Source organism: Thalassophryne amazonica, chromosome 16 (genome assembly GCF_902500255.1).
Source record: "Thalassophryne amazonica chromosome 16, fThaAma1.1, whole genome shotgun sequence".
NCBI lineage: Eukaryota > Metazoa > Chordata > Actinopteri > Batrachoidiformes > Batrachoididae > Thalassophryne > Thalassophryne amazonica.
Genome location: NC_047118.1, coordinates 42,552,727 through 42,562,735, shown reverse-complemented (window position 1 = coordinate 42,562,735; position 10,009 = coordinate 42,552,727). Strand labels below are relative to the sequence as shown.

At 38.5% G+C, this 10,009-nt stretch overlaps 1 long non-coding RNA gene across 1 annotated transcript; it reads left to right on the top strand.

The window, feature by feature from the left end:
* The first annotated feature begins 4,768 nt into the window (after window positions 1-4,768).
* On the top strand, window positions 4,769-8,618 carry LOC117527370. The gene is made up of 3 exons (XR_004565510.1): window positions 4,769-4,806; window positions 6,757-6,926; window positions 8,399-8,618. It is a non-coding gene; the product is annotated as an uncharacterized LOC117527370 (long non-coding RNA).
* The last annotated feature ends 1,391 nt before the right edge of the window (window positions 8,619-10,009 follow it).

Below are 10,009 nucleotides of genomic sequence, written 5' to 3'. Positions count from 1 at the left end.
GTGAGCATGAATACTGTAAGGGCTACAGCAATCTGGTATTTGACTCCAATGACCTGAACCATGTCCAAAATGAGTGACCTCTGGCTGACCTTGCCAGGGAAGTTGCGGAACCCACCTAAGTATGTGCCACATTTGATCCAAATCAAGTTGACAATCGAATTCCTTTATCTTGATCTTTGTCAAAAGGAATTCTTCCAGGGAAATTTCAGGGTCAGTGTTTATTAACATACTCAGTTTGATAGAAATCAGCAAACAGGACCTGAAAGGAGTAAGCTGACAAACCTTTGGCCAATGCCGGTGTCACCGACCGAATGGTACCCCCCCTAAAAATCGGTCCCCCTGCCTTCACTGCACATTTGTAATTTCGGAACATCAGCAGCAATTCAATGATTATCGCCTCGCATCTGCTTAAAACTGCACTCAGTCATCATCTGTCTCAGCAACAGATATCTGAAGCTTTTGTACAACAATCATTTCCACATAAATTCAGCATTATTTCATAATAAAAGATGGGGGAGCGATCAGAGCCCCACAGCAGAACGTCTGAGTCTGACTCTCTGAGTCTGACTCTCTACACCCAAAGCGAGCAAAAGGAATAATGTGATTATTAATCATCAGATGTCAAAGTAAAATAATTCTAAAGTCAGTTTTAAGCAGAAATGAGGCAATAATCAGTGAATTTCTGCTGACTCTCTGAAATGATTCATGTGCAGTGATGGCAGGGGGACCGATTTTTAGGGGGGACCGTTCAGTCAGCGACACCGGAACTCACCTAAATGGAGTGTGAAACTGCATTTGTTATCTTTGACCCCCAATGACTTTGACCCCAATGACTGACCTTTGAACTTGCTGGGAAATTCAGGAATCCACCTCCAAATGTGTGCCAAATTTGATGGACATTGGAGTGACCTGTGACCCCAACGGCCTTGACCTTTGCTAAAACTAACCTTTTAACGACAATTCTTTATTTGAATGTCATGCACATATCAAGTTTGGTGGTAACTGGCAAAAAGACCCTGGGAGGTGTAGGGTCACAAACGGACAAACATTGCTCAAATTGCAGTATGGTGATCAAACTGATTGAAAGAGCAAAAACATTTTTTCTTCCACATGCACATTTGTCAACGTCAATGAAATTAGCATATGTCAAGAAATTTAATGGCAACTTTTCAGTTTGGGGTCTTCCTTCATGTTCTTCATGTATTGTATGAAAGCATTTCAAGGACACTGCATTGGGTGACGAGCAAAGGAGTGCAGGTGTACAAGAATGTGTTTCATGTGTTATTTGAGACAGTGTTAACATTGAGTGTTTTGTGTATTAAATGGGGCGAGCAAGGAGGCTGTTTTTAAGTCAGGTCTTCTTATGTTTACGTTTTAGAAGCTGCAAAACTGCCCTGTGCTCTTATGTCTTCTGATTACCATGTTATGGTTGTGTATTGTTGTTTTTTAATTCAGTGAGTGATGGAGGTCAGGGTTCTGGAGGATTGGGTGATGTCTCAGGCAAAAGAAAATCTGTTACACTTGTGCAGCAACCTCATGAAGGATCCAGCTGGTCCTACAATCCTGCCATTGGGGTCAGGGATTGTTGCCATAGTAATGGCTGCATGTGTCTTATAGATGTGATGGCTCACCCCAAACCAGAAAAAGTTGGGACAGCATGGTGAATGGAGGGATGGGGAAGGCAAAGTGATTCTTCCATTAATTTTGACTTCTATTTCACTGCAGACAGTATGAACTCAAAATATTTCATGTTTTGTCTGAGGAACTTCATTTCATTTATTATTTTCCCAAAGTAATCCTTTGCTCAAAGTAATCCTTTGCCCAGCTATTGATGAATGATGGTCCTTGATGCAGTGCCATCTAAGGGATCAGAGATCATGAGTGTTCAGTTTAGTCTCGTGTCCTTGCCTTTTATGCACTAAAATTCCTCCAGATTCCTTGAATCATTTAATGATATGGTGTTGGGTGAGGAATATGCAAATATCTTCTAATCTTTCTTAGAGGAACATAGTTTTGAACTTTTCAATAATTTTCTCACATATTTGTTGACAAACTGGAGATCTTCTGCCCATCTTTGCTCCTCAAAGTCTCAGCCTTTCATGGATTACCTGTTAATATCACCTGTTCGAAAAGCCATCATTTAATTTTTTTTCAACCTCTTTACTAGCCCTAAATTGCCCCTTCCCAACTTTTTTGGAATGTGTTGCAGGCCTGAAATGCAGCAATGAATCTATATTAACAAATGAAATGAAGTTTTCTTTTCTTTTCTTTCTTTTGCCATTTTCCATACTGTCCCAATGTTTTCTGATTTTTGGTTGTAGATAATAATCATGACAACCACGTGTGTGTGTAGCAGTGTTTTAGTGTTGTGATTCCTGTGCAATCACATCGGTGAATAAGTACAATCGCCAGGTGAGTTTGTGCACAAGTTGATGTGCACATGTATTTTGCATGTGTGAGAGGCTACATGCACGCAATGTAGTTCTGCCAATCTGTGTGAAAGTGTGCAAATGTGTATAATTATTGTTTCAAATGCAGAAACAGAGTCAGTGTTGTGGTACGTAAAGTTATTTTTGTTAAACGGGTATGTATATCTGTTTTGGTTTTAGTGCAGAGGAAGAAACACGTCTGTTATACCTTGATTTTATGCCCTCCACCCCCATATTTTTCTTCTAGATAATTTGTCAGAGTGAGGATAGTTTTAATAACAATTATAAAGCAAACCTTTTTAAATTAATGAACTTAACCAAATGTAAAACTTTATCTAAGCATGATATAAATGATTTGTATATTTGTCTGTAAACAGTGCCATCTACAGACCAGAAAAAGCAGTGCAATCAGAACAAACCCACAACATGACTCAGAAGTGCAATAGAAGACTGAATGGATTTTTTTTTTATTTTGTATTTTTTAGTGTCTGATTAACCATAATTTTGACTAATAGCACACCAATAGACATTATTACGCAATTTTTAAATTGACTCTGATATTGATGTAAATATCTTTTGTTTTCAGATTCACATCATATATTGCTAGGTTTTCTCACAGATGACAGAATTCCTGACTTCTAGTGTTATACCACGTTCCATACAGCCAGAGGTTTCTACATCCTCAGTGACATGGTCTCACTCTTCGACATCTACAAGTGACAGAATTCTAGCAGATGGAAAATGTTAGGAAATCTTTGCTTATGCAGATTATGTTCAGGCTCTGGTCCAGTTAAGGACCGTGACGGCCATATGGGGTCTCATGAAGCCCTTGCTATTTTTTTCTGAGCCCACTACATGGGGCCTCTTTAAAAAATAAATAAATAAAAGAGTTCCAGGCACATTGCACTTCATTTTTCTTTGATCCCTTAAAAAATACTGCCACCTAGTGGGCTCAGAAAAACGGTAAATGCTTCATTAGGCCTCATTTTGCACTCACTAGTTAAAGGGGCACTCCATATTTGCACAAGCAGGACACAGCGCCCCATAAACCTTGTTTTCAGCCTCACTGTATCAACCACAGGGCTGAGCTATTGGAATTTGGGGGTGCTGTTGCCTGCTTGGGCAGCATTACTACTCAGCTACATAAATATACCATTAAGAACTGCCAAAAAATGTGTATAAAAAAATCACACTATTGGTTATTTACTTTGTAAAATTAAACTATACGGCTACTCGCACAAAAACATGATATGAAAATAATTTCATATTGCTATAGAGGGTTTAGGATATGGGAATCGTTGCAGCATGATTACTAAACCAGACAAGTGGATACAAAGCACTTAACACAACAAATTGCAGTACTATAATGAATTAAGTTTATCTCAAAGTAGTTTTGTAAAACAGAGACGTGGCTACTTGCACGTTTGATTCACCTAGGTGTATGATACATTTATTTAATTTACACCATGCTGTCAGAGGGGTGGGCAGTACTTATTTTAACCTGATGGAGCTGATGGATAATGGAGTTGTGCATTTGTTCAGGAATCTGATTTGGGGGAGAAAAACACATTACTGCTGAACAACGCAACATTACCGGAGAGGGTTTGTGCACCCATTAAATTTATTGTAACTCTTAGAAAACAAACTTTTCTACTGACAATTTGCTAAAGGGTAATGCTGTATGCATTTGTGCTATGTCTTCTCAAGTTTATTTTTCTACTTAATGGGGTCACACTGGACATATTTTCAAGAATCTAATATGGGTCGCCATTTAGCTGCAAAAATAGCCCGTAAAATAAAGTAATGCATTCTTCGTAAAATGCTGCTGTTCACGCCCCAGTAGATGTGTCACGAGGTCGGGTTTAACATTACTGCTGCTCATCTCCACAGCTCGTGGCTGACCCACTGAATTATTGGCCACCAGATGACACAAAGGATTTTTGATGCACTTTCATGCAGTCTTCCTGACTTTCAATTCTCGAGGGTGGCGCTACGTCACTTTCGGCGAAGTGACCAATCCAAAGGTGAGAATTCGTACTTCCGCGACTGACTGCTCGGTAGAAACACACCGGGGCTGTATGTTGTTCTGCTGAAATCAGCTGGTTTGGTTGTGTCTCTACCTTGCTTCTATCAGACAGATGACGACTCTCATTGCTGAATGATTAGGTTTATGCACCAAGCTGACCTGAAATGAACTATTGTACATTAAATTGACTTTATTGATGAGTCTGACCCCTTTGAAAAGTGACCAAATTCCATGTATTTGTATCGAGTTCAGCGATGTTATTGCCAACATAAAACAGCCACCACAGGGCCTTGGGGTAATGGTCGACCTCAAGAATAGCTTTCGACATTTGCTGCACCTTGAGAAAAACCAGTTTACTTGGTTGCGGCAATGTCACTTCCGATCAGTCGCTGGTGTGACAATACGTGGCTGTTGACGTGTTTTTAACATAGAGATAGATTGTATATTTGGGAGTGGTATTTACTCTTGAATTCCAGATATAAGCAATTATTTGTTTGAATTTAGTTATATTTCTGATGTTGGTCTGTGTCGAGGAGGAACATGCTGCCCAAATTTTGCCTTCTATGTTTTGTTGTTAATATCGTGATGGATTTAAATTTTCTTTCTCGCTTTGTTGGTACAACCCACTGTCTCACATTGCCCAGGCATTTAAAAAGAACAAAAGCAGTGGCTAAAATGTAAAAAACTACAACCCCTGGCAAAAATTATGGAATCACCGGCCTCGGAGGATGTTCATTCAGTTGTTTAATTTTGTAGAAAAAAAGCAGATCACAGACATGACACAAAACTAAAGTCATTTCAAATGGCAACTTTCTGGCTTTAAGAAACACTATAAGAAATCAAGAAAAAAGATTGTGGCAGTCAGTAATGGTTACTTTTTTAGGCCAAGCAGAGGAAAAAAATATGGAATCACTTAATTCTGAGGAATAAATTATGGAATCACCCTATAAATTTTCATCCCCAAAACTAACACCTGCATCATATCAGATCTGCTCGTTAGTCTGCATCTAAAAAGGAGTGAACACACCTTGGAGAGCTATTGCACCAAGTGGACTGACATGAATCATGGCTCCAACACGAGATATGTCAATTGAAACAAAGGAGAGGATTATCAAACTCTTAAAAGAGAGTAAATCATCATGCAATGTTGCAAAAGATGTTGGTTGTTCACAGTCAGCTGTGTCTAAACTCTGGACCAAATACAAACAACATGAGAAGGTTGTTAAAGGCAAACATACTGGTAGACCAAGGAAGACATCAAAGCGTCAAGACAGAAAACGTAAAGCAATATGTCTCAAAAATCGAAAAATGCACAACAAAACAAATGAGGAACGAATGGGAGGAAACTGGAGTCAACGTCTGTGACCGAACTGTAAGAAACCGCCTAATGGAAATGGGATTTACATACAGAAAAGCTAAGCGAAAGCCATCATTAACACCTAAACAGAAAAAAAACAAGGTTACAATGGGCTAAGGAAAAGCAGTCGTGGACTGTGGATGACTGGATGAAAGTCATATTCAGTGATGAATCTCAAATCTGCATTGGGCAAGGTGATGATGCTGGAACTTTTGTTTGGTGCCGTTCCAATGAGATTTATAAAGATGACTGCCTGAAGAGAACATGTAAATTTCCACAGTCATTGATGATATGGGGCTGCATGTCAGGTAAAGGCACTGGGGAGATGGCTGTCATTACATCATCAATAAATGCACAAGTTTACGCTGATATTTTGGACAATTGAAAGGATGTTTGGGGATGATGAAATCATTTTTCAAGATGATAATGCATCTTGCCATAGAGCAAAAACTGCGAAAACATTCCTTGCAAAAAGACATGTAGGGTCAATGTCATGGCACAGGGTCAATGTCAACGAGCAGATCTGATTTGATGCAGGTGTTAGTTTTGAGGATGAAAATTTACAGGGTGATTCCATAATTTTTTCCTCAGAATTGAGTGATTCCATATTTTTTTTTTCCTCTGCTTGGTCTAAAAAAGTAACTGTTACTGACTGCCATAATATTTTTTTCTTGATTTCTTATAGTGTTTCTTAAAGCCAGAAAGTTGCCATTTGAAATGACTTTAGTTTTGTGTCATGTCTGTGATCTGCTTTTTTTCTACAAAATTAAACAACTGAATGAACATCCTCTGGTGATTCCATAATTTTTGCCAGGGGTTATAGCATCTAATTAAACTGGCTGCTACTTAAACAGTCCACCCAGCTCAATAATTGTCATGCCAGCGGGTGTTGCTAAGCACATTGCTAAGACCTCGCGGTGTGAGTGCCCGGATGTGCGACCGAGTCAGTTGGTTGAATTTAGAGCTGTGGTCAGGTGTGAAAATTAAATCGCAACCAAACAATGTTAACATTGAATGTGAACAAAAAGAAGTTGATCACACAGGAAACCTTGGTAAACGTTTTCTTTTTACAATATCTTCCAAGTGATAGCATGCTATGTTATGCTGTGCTAAGGTAACAGGTTGAAAACTGTTGGCACCTAGACTTCTACAATTTCTGTGGCCTTGCAGGCAGCACTCCCCCTAGTGGTGACATAAAGCTGTAATGGCAAACAGCCATGCAGGAGTTTCTGAACATCATGTTGAGACGATGCTGATGTGCTGCAGTTTGCAAGTAAAAGCCAACATTTTTCTGCTGCAGACCACGTGGGGTTGTCTCACAGAGCTAACATGACAAACGTTTGCGGAATAAGTCACAAACAGGACAGCTCGGTAGGCAAGTAGTGTAGTGGGGCAGATATGTAGCAAAAATTGCCCAAGATGTTCAGATCCGGCAGAAAGTATGTAAATTTGCATACAGAATCTTTGAAGTATGCTGATTTCAGATTTTGCTAGATCCAAGCGCTTTTCCCAAGGGATCCAGAAGTAAAATGAGAATTAAAGATGGCCACCAACATTGTTGGTTCATTAGACTGCATACTCCAATCTTTGACACCTCATCACCTTTGAATGCCAGTAGGACAGTTTGTCGGAGTCAGGATAGCTCAGTGGTTAAAGTGTTGGTCCACTAATCCAGGTAAAATGCAGGTTCTCCTGGGAGACCAGTTCATATGAACTGAAGAAGATCCTGGGTAAACATGTTAACAATGTGAAACAAATCAAATCAAATCAATTTCATTTATATAGCGCCAAATCACAACAAACAGTTGCCCCAAGGCGCTTCATATTGCAAGGCAAAGCCATACAATAATTACAGAAAAACCCCAACTGTCAAAACGACTCCCTGTGAGCAAGCACTTGGCGACAGTGGGAAGGAAAAACTCCCTTTTAACAGGAAGAAACCTCCAGCAGAACCAGGCTCAGGGAGGGGAAACAGGTTTTAATCTGTTGGTATTGATGAAATCCAAATTATATGCAGTATTTTGATGGCATAGAATATCGTTGAGTGCATTTACAAGTAATTTAGATATTTTACACTTAAGACTGGCTGACATACCTTATCCTGTCATTTTTCTCAGTTTTCAGGTGGCTGTTCCTAAGTCAAAGGCTTGTTAAAGAGTCTGTTTCAGGTTGTTATAATACAATAATATTTTTGAAGGCAATGGAAGCTTTGGATAACAAAAAGCCCGACACTCTTCTTTCCATAATTTCTTATGTTCTTTATTTTTCAGTACTTGTGGTGATGGTATCTGGTGGTGGGTGAAATGTAGAGTAGAATTAAATGAACTGTATTATGAATTAATAACTAATGTATTAATAATTAATGCAGTCATTATATTAATAACTTATTCATTCAGGATATCAAAATACCCCTGTGTACCAAAATTCAGTACCTGTGTCCCAAGATAGTGACTATCAATATTTCAACATAGCAGCCATATTGGAATTCAAGATGGCAGCAAACCCAATAGTTAGACCTCTGGAAATGTTTTAATTCAGCATTTGAAAATACCCCTGTATGCAAAATTTCACACTTTCTGCCAGAAGCAGACATCTTTTTCACATATCTGCCCCACTAGTGTGTTTAGCCCCTAAAAGAAGGTACCCGATCCAAGGCCACCTGTGCCCTATACTCTGTGTACTTTTAGAGTTTTGCCAAAACAGGCACCTGGCATAACATTTGTGCCAATTCAACATGCCAGGTTGACTGTGGTACCGTGAGCACACGTCTCAAACAAAACCTAAACTTTGCTGAGAGTGAGAGTTCCAAATGCACTGATAAAAGTGTAAAATTGTAGGACTTTAACATGAATCTTTAACCGTAATTAACTGGAAAAGGTAGATGAAAATGCACCTTTTGAAAATTGGTTCAGAAACAATAATGTATGAAAACTTGTATTTTATGGGATAAAATCAACAAAACCATCAATATGATCTTTTGAGTCTGGGTTTTACTGGGGTGACAGAGTCAAGTCATCTACAAGTACTGATTTTGCCACTATCAGGATACACTTGGGGGTTAGGTTGGATTATTGTTCTTGGCACTCGAGTCTATTCTTCAGTCAATGTAGAAGATTAAAATAATAATAATAATACAAGCATTCTCTGTGTTTTGTGCTCTGGCCCATGTACACTCATGTGGTAATGGTTGATTGTAAAAAATACATTATTGAAGTGTATAGAACCTGTGTGTTATGTTTTCCAGGCTCTGGTTTGTTCTATATGACTAAAAATAATAATTAAAAACCTAATAATTAATATTTATTGATGGTGCTTATGAAGCACTCTTTGTTTGACATCTCTTAAAGTAGCTGTTAGTACCAAAATCAAATTTGTGCTCATGCTGTATTTTTGTTAGACTGGGATAATAAAGAGGTTCGTGGAGTCATGTGTGCAGTTTTCCAGTATAATTCGCTGCATGGATGTCAAATGTTCCACCCCCATATTATTATCAACTAAAAGACAGCAATGTTGTTGGGTGCTGCTGCTTTTGACAGATTTTCTCTGACATGTTTCTTCCTGTTCTAAAGTTGTTTGACCTCTTTCGTGTACAAACATGGTATACAGAGATGTGTGTCACTGTCTATTACGTGAATGTCGCCGGACTGTAAATTGACGGTCACACCAATAAAAACGAAAACATGTTTTGGATTATCTGCTTTTGTCCTGTTACTCAAATGATTTGTATTTTTGCACTTAGCCCAAAAGTCACATTCTAAAACAGCATGTAGGCTTCATTCATGTCCAATATTTTCACCATATTCCAACATCAACTACCTTAAAGTCTAGGCCATAGTAATTCAATTACTAGAGGATATACATTTATTCAGAGCGAAAACTCAGTTTTACTTCTGTTGGGTTACTACTTCATATAGATTGGTCTCCACAAAAAAACATGAATTTGGGGGAAAAGTTTGCATTAGGAATGCCTCGATCAAGTTTTGTCTCTTCTGATCTTAGGCATTTAATTCTATCTACGGAATCCCAAACTGATACTTGCATTTCCCTACATGCTACATTTAGAACATAGAACACATGAGTATATTAAAAAGTGAATTTGACAGCTCTGCAATACATTTAAAACCTACAAGCTGCTCCATAATCTTTCTTTCAAATTCATTTTTGTTTTGTATATATTTGGTTTTTATTAATTATACA